The 17,592-nt window shown below is 41.7% G+C and overlaps 1 long non-coding RNA gene across 1 annotated transcript; it reads left to right on the top strand.

Moving 5' to 3' along the window:
- Positions 1 to 914: 914 nt before the first annotated feature.
- LOC107832715 (uncharacterized) lies at positions 915 to 15,394 on the top strand. The gene is made up of 3 exons (XR_001658627.2): positions 915 to 1,067; positions 13,350 to 13,665; positions 14,956 to 15,394. It is a non-coding gene; the product is annotated as an uncharacterized LOC107832715 (long non-coding RNA).
- Positions 15,395 to 17,592: the final 2,198 nt, after the last annotated feature.

A 17,592-nucleotide genomic window follows, 5' to 3' on the forward strand; every position in this document is an offset into this window, starting at 1 on the left:
TTATACATGTACATTGACCCATGACCAGATGGCATTATATACGTGTATATTATATGTATATGGGATACGGAAAAAAGTTATGGCGTTATATACGCACCACCACCTGATCAGCTGGTATACGTTGATGATTTGCCCACAGTGGCCGAGATGATATGATAAGATGCCCTCAGAGGCTTGATGATGTTATGAACGCATATACCTATGCATGGTATGACAATTATACGCATATGCATGGCATTATAAATATGAGATGATTTACATAGCTATTCAGACTTACATGTTGAGTCTTTTATTCCATGTTTCTCTATGTCTTTTATTTACTTATTTTCATTCCTTACATACTCAGTACATTATTTGTACTGATGTCTCTTTTGCCTGGGGACGCTGTATTTCATGCCCGCAGGTCCTGATAGACAGGTTGAGAGTCCTCCAAGTAGGCTATCAGCTCAGCGAAAGGTGTTGGTGTGCTCCATTGCTCCGGAGTTACTTATTTGGTCAATATGATTAGGACATGTATTGATTGGTATAGCGGGGCTCTGTCCCGACCTTTATTGTGTTTATCTACTCTTAGAGGCTTGTAGACATATGTCATGTACGTGAAAGATTGTATGACCTTGTCGGCCTATGTTCAGTGTACGAGGGATCATTTTGGTCTTATAGGCATGTATGTCATATGTATAAGTTTGTATTAAATGTTGGGTCGTCCAATGTTGAGTGTTTCCTCATGTTTTATTCTACCTATCTCACGACTGCCTCTACGGCTTATTTATCTATGAAAGTATGATACGAAAGATGATACTCGGTTGAGTAAGGTATCGACTGCCTATCGCGGCCCATCGGTTTGGGTCTTGACACTATGAGAAATTGTGACTTTATCAAGTATGTTAGAGACCCAAAAGCTCAAATAACAAATCTTCTTCGGTGGTACATGTAGTTTTCTCAAATCACTAATTTCACAATTGTATACTCAGATTCCACCTCCAATTTCTCTCATCCATTTGAAAATCTACAGGAGCAATGTCTTGTTTAAATCCCTTATCGGCGGTGAGGAGTCAGCGGAATTTTCGGTATCTCCGTAATCTGAAACTTTCTCTTTTGATATCTTATACCTTTTGGTGTGGTTATCGTGACTGCATGTTGGGTAAAAAGATTAACCCATGTCTGACTTGGTGGTTTGGGAATATGGATTTTGGGTCCTATTTTCCCACTAAAAGTCATGACTAGAGATGATTTTGCTGTTATATTGTCTGGTGAACATATTTTTCTCTTAATTCATGTCGTTTTTCTAGCCTTATGCAACTCAAAGATCCTGTCCTTAGGAATCATTTTATGGTTCGGATAGTTTTGGTATCTTGTATTGTTGGTCTTATTTGAGTTCAATTTCCTATAATTTTGGTCTTGTTTGAGTTCTATTTTCATATCATCTGTAAGCTTTCTTCCTGTAGCTAATAGAGCTGTAGAATTTAGTTAGTTTTAAAACAGTTCAAGGATTCGAATGCTATAAAAAAATCTTAGCATTTATATTGGTGGTGAATGCCTTATTTGTGTTTTATCCTTTCCATTTAGAAATCATTTGGTTATATAGGAGTACTGATATGGTTCTTCAATGTGTTTAGATGCAATGGCAAACCAAAGTACCATCCATCCATGTGTAGATTTAGACCTCATCTTTGGATTGTATATACGGTCGAAATAGATTTCAGTCTTGGCATGTCCGATCGAATTCGAAGGGTGATGTATCGAAGTAAGATCCCGAAGGGGGAACGAACTAACCTCGAACCCGGGGAAGCCGGTCCGTGTCGAGATCGATATCATAATCAAACTCGAATAAGAATCGAACCATGATGCAGGGTAGACCTATCGTGCTGATAATCCAGAGACCAACTAACATTGACCTGGAATAAATTCGAGGGCTCGAACCAAGATCACAAGTTCGAGCCGAAATCAAGCTCAAACCAAAATCGAGGATTCTAAGCAAGATCGAGCTCGCAGACAAAAGCCGTTGCAATCCCACTAGAGAGAATCTTGGAAGAAATTATGGAAAAACTGACTTATCATAGGTCTCCCACTGAATGTTTATTTTATTATGCTTGGAGCCGAATCCCTCCACTATAAAAGGGCTTGGTTATCATTTCTGTAGGATAAGTTTTCTGAGACTTACATTGTAATAAAAGTACTATATTCTTCTACAGTAAAGAATCGCTCTTTCAGTTTTTTAGATTGATTCTATTTGTCGAATCCTAAGGTTTATTGTTCTTGGTAACCTTATCTAAATTGCATTCTCTCCAATCTACATTTACATTTTATTTATCCTTGCATTTTATATCAAGTTACGCCACATATCCTCGGAACTGCGTATAAATTCAACTCTATCCATTTTTTGGGTAAACAGTTTGGCGCCCACCGTGGGGCCGAGGATAACAGTGGTCATTTGATACAAATCTGGAAAAAAATACGCCATTGTGCTTTGCACTTATTTCTAAAAACATCTTGAATTTCGGGTCAGCTACGAATAACCACCGATCGAATGGCTTCACCGATCGATTACGAAGTCGGCCTTCAAGATGAAACCAACAACTTGGCACCCGAGGCTCGAATCGAAGTACCCGAAATTTGAGCCGAAATACCATTGGATGTCAATTCACAAATAGCTTTGGAGGCGAACCAGCGTTCCGAACCGGAAAGAAGCATTCAGGGCGGTACTCGATCCGTAGCCCGAGACATCCAAAACCCAGGGAAAATCGGGGCCAGCTTACGTATGATCTTCGAGATGCTGCAAGCCCAACAAGTAGTGATAGCTCAGCTACAGAGCCAAACTCGCGCACAAAGCAGGCCGGTTTCCAATCCGCTTCGAGAAGTCACCCCCAGAACAGAGCCTGCCATAGTGAAATCTAACGAGCAAGAATCGGGGACTACTCCCGGAATTACTAAATTGCTCGAGGAACTCACAAAATGAGTCGAAGCCAACGACAAGAGGGTGGAAACGTACAATGCTGGGGTCAACCAAATCCCGGGGGCTCCACCAATTATAAAGGGGCTTGATTCGAAAAAATTCATACAAAAGCCTTTTTCGTCGAGTGCGGCACCGAAGCCAATCCCCAAAAAATTCCGTATGCCCGAAATTCCCAAATATAACGGTACAACTGATCCTAACGAATATGTCACCTCTTACACATGTGCCATAAAAGGCAACGATTTGGAAGACGATGAGATCGAATCCGTGCTGTTGAAAAAGTTCGGGGAGACCCTCTCGAAAGGAGCTATGATCTGGTACCACAATTTACCGCCGAATTTCATCGATTCTTTTGCCATGTTAGCAGATTCATTCGTAAAGGCATATGCTGATGCCATAAAGGTTGCAACGAGAAAATCAGACCTCTTCAAAGTAAAGCAAAGGCAGGAAGAAATGTTGAGAGAATTCGTATCCCGATTTCAAATGGAACGCATGGAATTACCCCCGGTCACAGACGACTGGGCCGTACAAGCCTTCACCTAAGGGTTGAAGGAGCTAAGTTCGACAGCATCATATCGGCTGAAACAAAATTTGATCGAGTATCCAGCGGTAACTTAGGCAGATGTGCACAACCGATATCAATCGAAAATTAGGGTCGAGGATGATCAGTCGGGAGCCCCGTACGGACCCGTTCATCAGAACAGGACAGTTATTAATCAAAAGTAGATCGACAGAGAACAAAGGCCGAACAGAGACCGATATCGACCGTACGTCGCAGATCGGGTGAACAACGGTTCAGCACGCAACACAGTTCGGAACAATCGAACGACTGATCGAGGACAAAATTCTCAGGGGCTTATGAGTTAGAGCGGCTTGGATAAATATGCCGATCCTATAGAAGCACCTCGATTATCAGAATATAAATTCAGCGTTGGTGCATCCGCTCTCGTGTTGGCCATCGGACGCATCAAAGATACTAAATGGCCTCGACCAATGCAGACCGATCCTGCCCGAAGAAATCCAATCAAACGTGCGAATATCATGGTACCCATGGCCACAGAACGGAAGATTGCAAGCAACTAAGAGAGGAAATAGCTCGCTTATTTAACAAAGGGCACCTTCGGGAGTTTCTAAGTGATAGGGCAAAGAGCCATTTTAGAAGTAGGGATTTCAGCAAGCAAAACGAGCAAGAAGAACCGCAGCACGTCATCCATATGATCATCGGCGGCATCGATACCCCTCAGGGACCAATGCTTAAATGCACTAAAACATCGATGGTGAGGGAAAAGCGATCTCGGACTCAAGATTACGCACCCATGGGGACTCTGTCCTTTGATAATGAAGATGCAGAGGGGGTCATCCAACCTAACAACGACGCACTAGTAATATCCGTACTCGTGAATAAAACTAAAATTAAGCGTGTGTTAATCGATCCAGGTAGCTCGGCCAACATCATCCGATTGAAGGTAGTGGAGCGGCTCGGCCTACAGGATCAGATCGTACCCGCAACTCTGGTCCTAAACGGGTTCAATATGGCATGCGAAACCACCAACATGAGACTTTTGCCTTCGACCCTACACCAGGCCCTCAAATTCCCGATGTCGGGAGGTGTCAAAACGGTGTACGGAGAACAACCAGTCGCGAAGGAAATGTTCACCGTCGACGAAGCTAAACCAGTATCCTCACTTTCGCCGATAAAAGGATCGGGCCCGGAAGGAGAACGGGACACCAAATAGCAATCACAGACATCGGCTTCAACCCAACCAGAAAATCGAAGAGGATGGTAATCAAAGGGTCCCTCGATCTTTCGTGATTCCCGATGACTCTTACGCCATAAAATCGATGATCGAGGAGTTAGAGCAAGTCATATTAATCGAGCACTGGCCCGAGCGAAAGGTATACTTGGGAACGGGGTTGAGCCCTGAACTCAGGAAGAAACTCGTTTAATTTCTTATCGATAACATCGATTTTTTTGCCTGGTCCCATTTAGATATAACAGGGATCCCGCCGGACATAACGACGCATCAGCTAAGTTTGGACCCCAGGTTCAGACTGGTGAAGCAAAAGAGAAGACCCCAGTCCGATAAAAAGCACGCATTCATAAAGGACGAGGTAACCAAGCTTCTCAAAGTAGGGTCCATTCGTGAGGTGAAATATCCTGAATGGTTAGCCAACGTAGTTGTAGTCCCTAAAAAAAGGAACAAACTTAGAATGTGCATGGACTATAAGGATTTGAACAAAGCATGCCCCAAATATTCCTTTCCGCTGCCCAATATCGATCGCATGATCGATGCCACGGCCGGCCACGAGATCCTCACTTTTCTCGATGCCTATTCCGGGTATAATCAAATCCAGATGAACCCGGAGGACCAGGAAAAGACTTCATTTGTCACCAAATATGGAACGTATTGTTATAATGTGATGCTCTTCGGGCTAAAAAACGCAGGGGCTACTTACCAACGCCTAGTAAATAAAATGTTCGAAGAACAAATAGGAAAATCAATGGAAGTTTATATTGATGACATGTTAGTTAAGTCCCTGCGCGCAGAGGACCATTTAACTCATTTGCAGGAAATGTTCGAGATTTTAAGAAAATACAACATGAAGCTCAACCCTGAGAAATGTGCTTTCGGGGTCAGTTCGGGCAAGTTCCTCGGCTTCATAGTGTCACATCGGGGAATAGAGATTAACCCTGATAAAATTAAGGCCATCGAAGACATCGTCGTTGTGGACAGCGTGAAGGCCGTGCAAAGGCTAACGGGTCGGATTGCCGCCTTAAGCCAGTTCATCTCAAGATCATCTGATCGAAGTCATAAATTTTTCTCTCTACTCAAAAAGAAGAACGATTTTTCTTGGACCCCGGAGTGCCAACAAGCATTATAAGAACTAAAGCGATATCTATCAAGCCCACCACTGCTTCACACTCCAAAAACAGACGAGAAACTTTGTTTGTACTTGGCAGTATCGGAAGTCGCCATAAGCGGTGTCCTAGTTCGAGAAGAGCAAGGTACACAATTCCTCGTTTATTATACGAGTCGAACCTTAGGAGAGGCGGAAACTAGATTTTTGCTCCTAGAAAAATTAGCACTTGCACTGATAAGCACCTCAAGAAAGTTAAGGCCGTACTTTCAATGTCATGCCATATGTGTATTGTCCACTTACCCGCTTCGTAATATTTTGCACAAACCCGAGTTATTAGGCCGACTGGCCAAATGGGCCGTCGAACTCAGTGGGTACAATATCAAATATCAACCCCGCACGGCCATCAAGTTTCAAATTTTAGCAGACTTCGTGGCCGATATCACACCAACCCTCGTACCCGAAGTTGAAAAAGAACTATTGAAATCAGGTACATCATCAGGGGTATGGATCCTTTTTACGGACGGGGCTTCGAACGTAAAAGGGTCCGGGCTGGGCATAGTTTTGAAACCACCCACGGGTAGCACTATTAGGCAATCTATTAAAACTATCAGGTTGACTAACAACGAGGCCGAGTATGAAGCCATGATTGCAGGTCTCGAGCTAGCTAGAAACTTGGGAGCAGAAGTCATTGAAGCCAACTGTGACTCCTTGCTGGTGGTGAGTCAAGTAAACAAAACCTTCGAAGTTCGAGAAGGTAGAATGCAAAGGTATTTAGATAAACTGCTTATCACTTTGCGCCATTTCAAACAATGGACTTTTACGGAATGTACCACGGGAACAGAATAAGGAGGCCGATGCACTTGCAAATTTGGGGTCGTCGGTCGAGGTAGATGATACAAGCTCGGGGAATGTTGTTTAACTTTTGAGATCGGTAATCGAAGAAGGTCACGCCGAAATAAATTCTACAAGCTTAACTTGGGATTGGAGAAACAAGTATATTGAATACTTGAAAAGCAAAAAACACCCATCGGACCCTAAAGATTCCAGAACCCTACGGACCAAAGCTGCTCGATTCACGTTAGCGTCGGACGGAATGTTGTACCGAAGAACGTTCGATGGACCGTTGGCGGTATGCTTGGGTCCGGGGGATGTCGATTACGTCGTACGGGAAGTGCATGAGGGTACTTGCCGGAATCACTCTGGAGCCGATACATTAGTCCGAAAAATAATCAGAGCATGGTATTATTGGATCGATATGGGCAAAGATGCGAAGGAGTTTGTTCGTAAATGTGACAAATGTCAAAGGTTCGCACCGATGATCCACCAGCCCAGAGAGCAACTCCACTCAGTCTTATCCACGTGGCCATTCATGAAATGGGGAATGGATATCGTCGGCCCTCTGCCATCGACCCCAGGTAAAGCCAAATTCAATTTGTTTATGACTGACTATTTTTCTAAATGGGTTGAAGCGCAGGCGTTCGAGAAAATAAGAGAGAAAGAAGTTATAGACTTTATTTGGGATCATATCATATGCCGATTCGGAATACCCGCCGAAATAGTATGTGACAATGGAAAACAATTCGTTGGCGGCAAAGTTACAAGATTCCTCGAAGACCACAAGATAAGAAGGATGCTATCGATGCCATACCACCCCAGTGGGAATGGGCAGGCCGAATCAACAAACAAAACTGTCATTCAAAACTTAAAGAAGAGGTTGAACGACGCTAAAGGGAGATGGAGAGAAATCATGCCCGAAGTCCTTTGGGCATATCGGACAACGTCAAAATCCAGTACGGGGGCGACCCCGTTCTCCTTAGTATATGGGTCCGAAGCATTGATACCAATCGAAGTTGGTGAACCCAGTGCCAGATTTCAATTTGCGATGGAAGAATCAAATAACGAGGCTATGAATACAAGCCTCGAACTATCGGACGAAAGGCGAGAAGCTTCTCTCGTCCGAATGGCCGCCCAAAAGCAGCGAATCGAAAGATATTATAATCGAAGAACCAAGATCCGCCATTTCAAGCCTGGGGACTTAGTGTTGAGAAAAATTACCATCAATACCCGAAATCTAAATGAAGGGAAGCTAGGACCGAATTGGGAAGGACCATATCAGGTACTCGAGGACATCGGAAAGGGGTCGTACAGGATCGGCGTTATAAACGGCAAACAGCTATCAAGCAGCTGGAATGTATCACATCTAAAACGGTACTACTGCTAAGGTACAACCTTTCCATATTCGTTTATATCTCAAAACTGACCCCTGCATAAGTCCGAACAAGGGATGGATCTCTCGCTAGAAAGCACGCGTTGCACTCTTTTTCCCTTAGACCGGTTTTATCCCAAATGGGTTTTTCGGCAAGGTTTTTAATGAGGCAACCATTGATCGTGCAGCATTTATGACAATATCCGAGGTCCCGCAAGAAAGTTATTTCATAGCAATAGGGTCCCAATAGGAAAAACTGTAAGAGCCAAATAGTCGAAGCGAACCATGCTCATATAGATTGGCCCGAACCCAGGCGTGTAATAACGTGCGAAGAAAGTTCTCTTCTCTATCGGCATCTTATATCCAAAAAAATTCCTCTATTTTGAGATTTATTGTGCAATTAGAATTATGATACATTCAACCATTAAGCCTACGGGCTACATTACTTCGAGTTCGAATCATTCACTCGACCAAGCCTACGGGCTATTTTTATTTCGAGTTCGAGCAAACACTCACTCGACCATTAAGCCTACGGGCTACATTACTTCGAGTTCGAATCATTCACTCGACCAAGCCTACGGGCTATTTTTATTTCGAGTTCGAGCAAACACTCACTCGACCATTACGCCTACGGGCTACATTACTTCGAGTTCGAACGACTAAGCCTACGGGCTACATTACTTCGAGTTCAAACCATTCACTCGACTAAGCCAACGGGCTATATTACTTCGAGTTCGAATCATTCATTCGACTAAGCCTACGGGCTACATTAATTCGAGTTCGAATCATTCATTTGACTAAGCCTACGGGCTACATTAATTTGAGTTCGAATCATTCACTCAACTAAGCCTACGGGCTACATTAATTCGAGTTCGAATCATTCACTCGACTAAGCCTACGGGCTACATTTTTGAGTTCGAGCAAACACTCGCTCGACCATTATGCCCACGGGCTATATTTCTTCAAGATCGAATCATTGACAACTAATAAGCCTAAAGGGCTACATTGCCCCAAGTTTGAGTAAACGCTCGCTCGGTTATAGAGGCTACGAGGTCCAAATTTGATTAAGTTGTTTAAAATATTGTGGAAACATTCATAAGGCGAATAAAGTCCTCGCAAGACTGGAAACAAAAATAGAGGCAAGTCGGCAAAAGGGGAGATATGTCTATACACAAATTTATCTGCATGGGTGATTACAACGTAAAAACTAAGAACTAAATTTCTCGACCGGGAGCGGTCTCTTCTTTTTCAGGTTCCCCCCCATTTTCGAATCCGCTCTTGCTCCCATCGTCGTCGTCATCACTATCAGAAACCAGAGCTTCAGCATCAGCTTCGAGTTCTTTTGCCCTTTTTATCTCTTCAGCGAGATCGAAGCCGCGAGCATGAATCTCCTCGAGAGTTTCCCTTCTAGATCGACACTTAGCAAGTTCGGCGACCCAATGCGCTCGACTATCGGCGGACTCGGCTGCCTCTCTTTCCTGGACTTGGGCAGCTTCAGCATCGGCCGGATAGACGGCCACGAGCGCATCCGCATCGGCCTTTGCCTTTTCAGCATTGGATTCGGCCTTGGCGAGTACAGAGGCCAGCCGAGCCTCAAGCTCCTCAATTCTTCTTGCTTGAACCAGGCCTTTTTCCTTCATTTTCTGAAGTTGGGTTTCGGATGATGATAACTGGGCTCGAGCAGTCTCTTTTTCTGCAGCAAAGCGGTCCATACCTTCTTTCTACCGCAAGAACTCCATCCTTATCATGTCGACCTCCTCACGAAGCTTCCCGATCATCACGATTTTTTGCTGCAGCTATGAGATCGAAATGTTAGCTATCGTTCCGGTATCAAGCCCATAGGCTTTCAAAAGCATCATTACCTGCTCAGACAAATCATTCTGATATCGACAAGCCTTGGCCAACTCAGCTCGGAGGTCTTTTATTTCCTCCTCTCTCTTCCCTAAGGAAAGTCTAAGGGAGTTCCTCTCGTCAGTAGCGCGGTGTAGGTCGGCCGCGTATTGATGCAGCTCATTCTGGGAATGAGAACATTGTTCTCGATGGACTGTCGCTGACTACAAAGAAATAAGAAGCGAAGTTAACGAAAAACGAACATAAAGATAGTACCGACAAAATAATTTTAAAGGCTCACATGATTCAAAGCCTGCCGCAATCCGTGAAAAAGATCTGATTCATCACCGGCACCGGCAACGTCCTCAATACCGGTAAACAGGTCACGAAATGGATCTTCTTCATCGTGAGGCCTGTCTAGATCGAGGGCTCCCAGAGCTTGAGCTTCCCGAATCACCCCTGCGGAAAAAGCGGGAAAGGTAGGCGAATCCTCGATTGCTGCTGCCCCAAATGACTCGCTTGGAGCGTTCCCCTCAGCTCGGAGGGGTTCGAGGGGCTCTTCAATCGTATCCCCTGCCGGGTGACTCCGATGAGAGGCGTCTTCGACATCCGATAGTTCGAAGACTCTACCTGAATCTTTCTCCGATATATCTTCAGTTCGAGGCGGAGCCTCATAGAGCATCGTCGATCCAGTCGGCGATGAGGCATCGGTGGCTCTCTTCGTTCGGACCGCCAGCGCGGACTCGTTGTTCTCTTCTTCTTCTTCTTCTTCTTCTTCATCTTCATCCCTTAGACGCAGAACGGATTCCACGGTCAAAGGAATGACATTCTTGTTCGGCTTACGAGCCGTCCTCTTCTTTGGTTTTGGATATTCGGGAACCGAGGCTCTCTTCCTTTTATTTTCCTTCACCGGCTTTGGGACAGAGGTCGAAACATCCTCCTCATTGGACATGAGCCTCAAGACCGCGTCTTTACCCAAACCTGCATGTGGGAAACCTTATAAAAAATATTTTGATAAATGCCTCGTTTAGATCATCAGAGTCTGAGAAATGAGCTTACCGTGATTTTTGGCCTCCTACCGACCCTTTGACAAATCACGCCATGAGCGCTCTGCGTATGTAGAGGTCGAAACAAGAGCTCGTACCCAGTTCTTGAGATCAGGGACCGCTCCAGGCATCTAAGGAACCGCTACATCACAAAAGGAGGAGTGTCGATAAGAGAATAAATGGAAGAACAAAATAAATGCAACAGCAAGATCTCACTTACGTTTCATATTCCACTCCTCGGGAAAGGGCATCTTTTCAGTCGGAATCAGGTCCGAAGTCCTTACTCGAATGAACCTGCCCATCCAACCCCGGTCCATGTCCTCGTCAATACTCGAGAACAGATCCTTGGTAGCCCGACGCTGGAGTTTTATTAACCCTTCTCGAAAAAGTCGGGGATGGTACAGCCGGATAAGATGATCGAGGGTGAACGACATCCCCTCGATTTTGCTCACAAAATATCGGATCAGGATAACGATCCGCCACAAAGAAGGATGGACCTGGCCTAGGGTTATCTGATATTGTCGACAGAAGTCAATAATGACGGAATCGAGGGGACCCAAAGTGAAAGGGTAAGTATATACATTCAAAAACCCTTTCACATAAGAAGTGATATCTTCGTCAGGGGTAGGTATTATTACTTATTTTCCACCCCAATTACAATCCTTCTTCAACAGATCGAGGTGCTTCTCGGTTATCGAACACATGTACCTCGATACCGGCTCACACCGGCCAGGGCCGATGAACCTTTATCAACCTTAAAATCTGAAGTAAGGACGCACGCCTCGGGAACACACTCCTCAGGCCGTGGTTCTGCCGGTGTCGAATCGGCGACACACTGTGAAGATGAAGCCTTCTCTTTCTGAGGAATGGTTTGCGATATTTTCGCCATTTTTGAATTCAAAAGTAAGGAATAGAAGAAAGTGACATAGATTTGGTAGAATTGAAGAGGGGTTTTTGCGGAAAGAAATCACAGCTTTACTGGTAAGTTGGAGAGTACGAAGAAGAACTTGGGAAATTTTGGAAGATAGAAGATGTAAAAATGGTAAAAGAGAAAAGTGGCCGACCACCGCCTGACATGCATTAAATACCTTGAAAGACTAAACTGACGGGACAGCTAGCAGATGTGTCATGGTCGAACCCGATGAAAACGACAAGATATAATCCGATCGAGCTGTTGAAAATCATATCGTTTCTCGCCATATTCTTTCTGAGAAACGAGGGGACTATCTGTATACGGTCGAAATAGATTTCAGTCTTGGCATGTCCGATCGAGTTCGAAGGGTGATGTATCGAAGTAAGATCCCGAAGGGGGGACGAACTAACCTCGAACCCGGGGAGGCCGGTCCGTATCGAGATCGATATCATAATCAAACTTGAATAAGAATCGAACCATGATGCAGGATAGACCTATCGTGCTGATAATCTAGAGACCAACCAACATTGACCTGGAATTAATTCGAGGGCTCGAACCAAGATCACATGTTCGAGCCGAAATCAAGCTCAAACCAAAATCGAGGATTCTAAGCAAGATCGAGCTCGAGGAAAAAAGCCGTTGCAATCCCACTAGAGAGAATCTTGGCAGAAATTATGGAAAAGCTGACTTATCATGGGTCTCCCACTGAATGTTTATTTTATTATGCTTGGAGCCGAATCCCTCCACTATAAAAGGGCTTGGTTATCATTTATGTAGGACAAGTTTTCTGAGACTTACATTGTAATAAAAGTACTATACTCTTCTACAGTAAAGAATCGCTCTTTCAGTTTCTTAGATTGATTCTATTTGTCGAATCCTAAGGTTCATTGTTCTTGGTAACCTTATCTAGATTGCATTCTCTCCAATCTACATTTATATTTTATTTATCCTTGCATTTTGTATCAAGTTACGCTACATATCCTCGGAACTGCGTATAAATTCAACTCTATCCATTTTTCGGGTAAACAGATTGTTTGCCTCTCACAGCAATCATTGCCACTGTGATGGCTTCCATTCTTATTGAAACACGAAGTAACGGAGGACAAGTCTTCTTATGATCGACTGGATTGAGGCGGGGAGCAAATCTAGTGGGAGGTGAACCAAGTGGGCTTCCGGGTGGAGGAGGAGTAACAGTCTTCCCCTTCTATGAACATCCACCATCACCACTCGCATCTCTTCTTACCAGAGCATACTAATGCTTCCAATCTTGTCATCTTCTGATTGTTTCAATCGACGTCTTAAAGTTATTTTTCTAATAGTTTTTTATTTCTACATAATTTGAAATCATCTCAGTTATGATTCAAGTTGTATGATTTGGTTTCATTTTGTGCATGTGTTTATTTTTGTCAAGTTTTGTTTAGCATACTTGAAACATGACTTGAATATTGTTTAGTCTTACTAGTTCACAAATGTGTCTGCTTTGTTATTGTTGTCTTTGCACTTTTAATTAATTAACTGATTGCCTTTTTAAAAAAATAGGAATGAATAAAAGTTGGTTGAATATTAAGAATATAGTTGACCAAACGTATAGAGATGGAGTCGGCGGCCTTCTCAATCGGGAGTTCAGTCAACCAAGGGTGAGCATTATGATTCCATGTCCTTGTAAAGGGTATATAAACACCTTGTTCAAGCTAAGCATTGGTGTAAGAGGAGACTAGTTGAGGAACGGTTTCTAGGATTCTTATAAAGTGTGGAAATTGCAAAAGAAATTGGAAGAGAAGCCTGAACACGTGAATGTAGAAGTAGATAAGAGCATCCAAGACAATTGACTGCTTTTACGACCAGAATGCAATAGGTACTTGCTCTTGCTCCTTCTTGATAAATTTTTCTAGTTCTACTAGAATTCTGGTGCTATTTTATTTGTATTTTGGTGTCTATTGTAATATAATTGTCTATATCTGCATTCGTTTATCGGCATTCTGGTGCTATTTTATCAGTAATGTGGTGATGATATTACCGAATCTATTTTATCAGCATGTAATGATGATATTGCTGAATTCGTGTGCTATTTTTATGACTTAATCCAGATAATTAACCTTTATATCAAAATCTTTAATAAATCAAGCTTTAATCACTGCATAGTGCTATATATAGCTTCAATTTAACATATAGTTGTTGATTTTCCTAAACCTACAAACTTGCCAACTCCCAGTTTACTACCAAGTTATAAATGCAGTTAGAGTGTTACAATGTGATTTAACCTGATCATTAAATGATTCTGTTAGGTAAAAGTTGTATTGCTATTTTTATTTTGAAGAGGATATGGATGTTTTGAGATGGTTGTTTGGTAGGGATATCAGTAGTTGTGTTTTACGCATAGTCCAGTGTGGCAGCTTACTTGTTTGTTTTTGCAACTTTAGTGTGGCAGCTTACTTGTTTGTTTTTGCAACTTTATTGCCTTTTTCCTGGTCAACTTTGGATCTGATCGAAGGTTGGGAAGATTAGTCTATATCACTTTTATCATTGCGTTTATCTGCATTTTCAACATATTAAGCTAAAGATAATTCTATATGCTTGCTTCTGGCCTCTGAATATCATAGTGCTACGATACCTATGCAATTGATCTGGGTAAATTTGGGTGTAGATGGATAAAAGAAACTTGTTAGCTCATTGCTTTCGCTTTAAGAGAACTCTTGTAAGAATTGCTGGCTACTTCATTTGTGCACAATACTGTCTTAAGAAAATTCAGTGCTCTTTTTTGTTGCCTTATTCTTAGTTATGTTGTTTGGGTGTTTATCAAATCAATTCGTTTATTTGGTTTGCTACACTTTGACATGTTATTGCATGCTTGAAAGGCTAAATTGATGATGAAGCTTAAAAGAGTTCTCATTCAACCCCTGGATTACGTGTGCCATGTGATAACAAAAGATTTATTAATTTATGTTTGGGAGTCTTGAAGCTTTTTTTATATTTATCTTGAATAGTTGGGTGATATTGTGTTTAGTGTTGCTAAGATTTATCTTTGAATGTGCTGAAACTATTGTCATTGATTTATAGTCTTATGTGCTTTATGTCACCCCTTTTTCTTTTAAGCATTAAATTATGAGAATTGTCAAAGTGATCATGTGTTTTTCCTTAATAACAGGGACAAGATTCTTAAACGATGACGTCCACCAAGGAAGAGATTGAAGGCGCGCACCGAATATTTTGTGTTTTTGGTCATATGTATATAGTAAGGCTGGCAAGTGGGCCGGTTCAGGCCCGGGATCGGCCCGGGACCGCGGGCCAAACGGCTAAACGGGCCAGGACCGTTTGGTCCGGTTTTAGCGGGCATGGTCCGGTCTCATGGGCCGGTCCTATGATTTGGGCCCGTCAGGCCCGGGACCGTTTGGCCCGCCAGGGCCCGGGCGGGCCTAGCGGGCCCAACGGCTATTTTTTTTTAAAAAAAAAAAATTAAAAAAAAAAAACGTTGGGCTGTCAAAAATAGCCGTTGGGCTGTCAAAAAAATAGCCATTTAACTCCTCAACTTTGTTTTAATCCCAAACTTTTTATAATTACACTTTTTCCCTATTTTCAACTATAAATACCCCATCATTATTTCATTTTTTCTTACAAAATCATCAATCTATCACAATCTCTCTCTAATTTACTTCTATAATTGCTACTATTGCTTACTTTATTGTTACAATTTGTGAATCAATTGTGAAGTTGGTGAATTGAAGTCTTCAACGATAATCAATTTCCAACAAGTTGTTCGTCAATTCGGTAAACTCGTTCAAACTCTTAAGTTTTAATATTATAATTTTGTTTGTTTTATTTACTTTGCTTGATTAATTAAGATGGCTTATTCCTTAAAAAATATGTTTAGTAAAAATGAGAAAAAATCGAAGAGTGGTGAATCTAGTGGCCAATATGTTCCTCCTCCACTTCCCCCGGCTCCCCGACCCAAACATGTTACCCGTCCTATATCTCCTATTCTTGATAGCGATAATAGTTTATTACAATTTACCGAGAGTCAATTTTTCCATAATATTGCACCCGGTGAACAATTAAACCATGAATATATGAATGCTCTTTATGGTAATCCAACTATTGATGAAAATGATGATGAAGAAATAGATTTTGATGAAACGCAACCGGATAATGATACACCCACTAGTCCTGCTCCTGAAGTTAACCCAACTAATAATAATCTAGATGATCCCCCGTCTGACCCTCCTATTAGTGCCCCTACTTTTTCTAGACAACCTCCTAAACGGGCAGAAACATCTCTTGTTTGGCAATTTTTTACTCAACTAAGAGAAAAAAATAGGGCTAAGTGTAAAACTTGTGGCAAAGAGTTAGTTTTTCAATATGTTAGAAGTCGGGTTGGAAGTCGGGGAGGAGGGAGGGGACGGGAAATTTGACTAGACACATATTGCTACACCCTCAAGATAAAGCTAGATATTTTCGTATGAAAGCTTTGGCTGAGGGGACAAGTGCACCTAGTCAGGCTGACCTTAGTACCGGGTCAAATCAATTTTAACCGGGAATTAACACTGTTACCGGTGGTATTTTATATTATGATCCAAAAAAAGATCGGGAAGAATTGGCAAAAATGGTCACTGTTATGTGCTTACCCTATAGTTTTCCTTCTAACCCCCACTTTGTGCATTATATTAGAAAAATTTATAATCCTACTTATAAAGGTTTTCCTCGCACAACCGTAAAGAGTGATATTTATAAATATAAACATGAATATGAACAATATTTGCGCTATTTATTTACTCATATAAATTATCATCTTGCTATTACAACTGATATTGGTAGAAGTGGTAATGACTGTGATTACCTTACTGTTACCAGTCATTGGATTGATGAGCATTGGATAATGCAAAAGTGCATTATTGCTTATAGAATAATTAATTCACGTCACACAGGGCAGTTTATTTCTAGCACGATTGCGGATATTTGTAGATATTTTTGCATTAGTGATAAAATAATGTCAGTTTCAATGGATAATGCTACTAGTAACACAAATGCTGTAGCCTTGCTTACCACTATACTAAGTCCTGTATTTAGTAATATTTTTCATGTTAGATGTATTTGTCATATTTACCATTTAATTGTGGGTGATGGTATGCGAAATTTAAATGTTAAAATTGAAAAGGTTAAAATGGCTCTTAATTGGCTTTTTTATTCAAACCGTAGAAGTAGATTTAGAGAATATTTTAAAAGATGCGGTGAATTTGGCCTAAGAGAAAGAAAGGTTCCTAAACCTTGTCCAACTAGATGGAATTACATGTATGAAAGTTTAATTATTGCATATGAATATAGAAACCCCATAAACTCAACGTTTAATGCTCATGTAAGTGATGATGATGAGCACCTTATAAATGCGGATTGGACTAATGTTAAAATTCTTGTAGATATTTTAGAAAAATTTCATATTGCTACAAATAAATTTTCTGGACAATATTATCCTACTATTTCTAACTGTTTAGTTTATATTGCAGAACTTGCAAATTTATTTGATCATTTTTCAGAGGGTGGAAAAATTTATCAACTTGCTATTGATTCCATGAGAAAAAAGTTTAAAAAATATTTTTTCCCTATTCCCCCTATTTATGGTATTACTGCATTGTTAAATCCTACTATGAAATTAGGAGGTCCTCAATTTTGGTATGAAACTGTTTATAATGGTTTAGCACTTGAAGATGAGGAGTTGTCTAAACTTCTGAACGCAATAGCCTCAATTAAAATAAATGTTCAAACTATTTATAATGCTTATCAAGTTGCATTA

This window comes from Nicotiana tabacum, chromosome 13 (assembly GCF_000715075.1).
Source record: "Nicotiana tabacum cultivar K326 chromosome 13, ASM71507v2, whole genome shotgun sequence".
NCBI classification, from domain to species: domain Eukaryota; kingdom Viridiplantae; phylum Streptophyta; class Magnoliopsida; order Solanales; family Solanaceae; genus Nicotiana; species Nicotiana tabacum.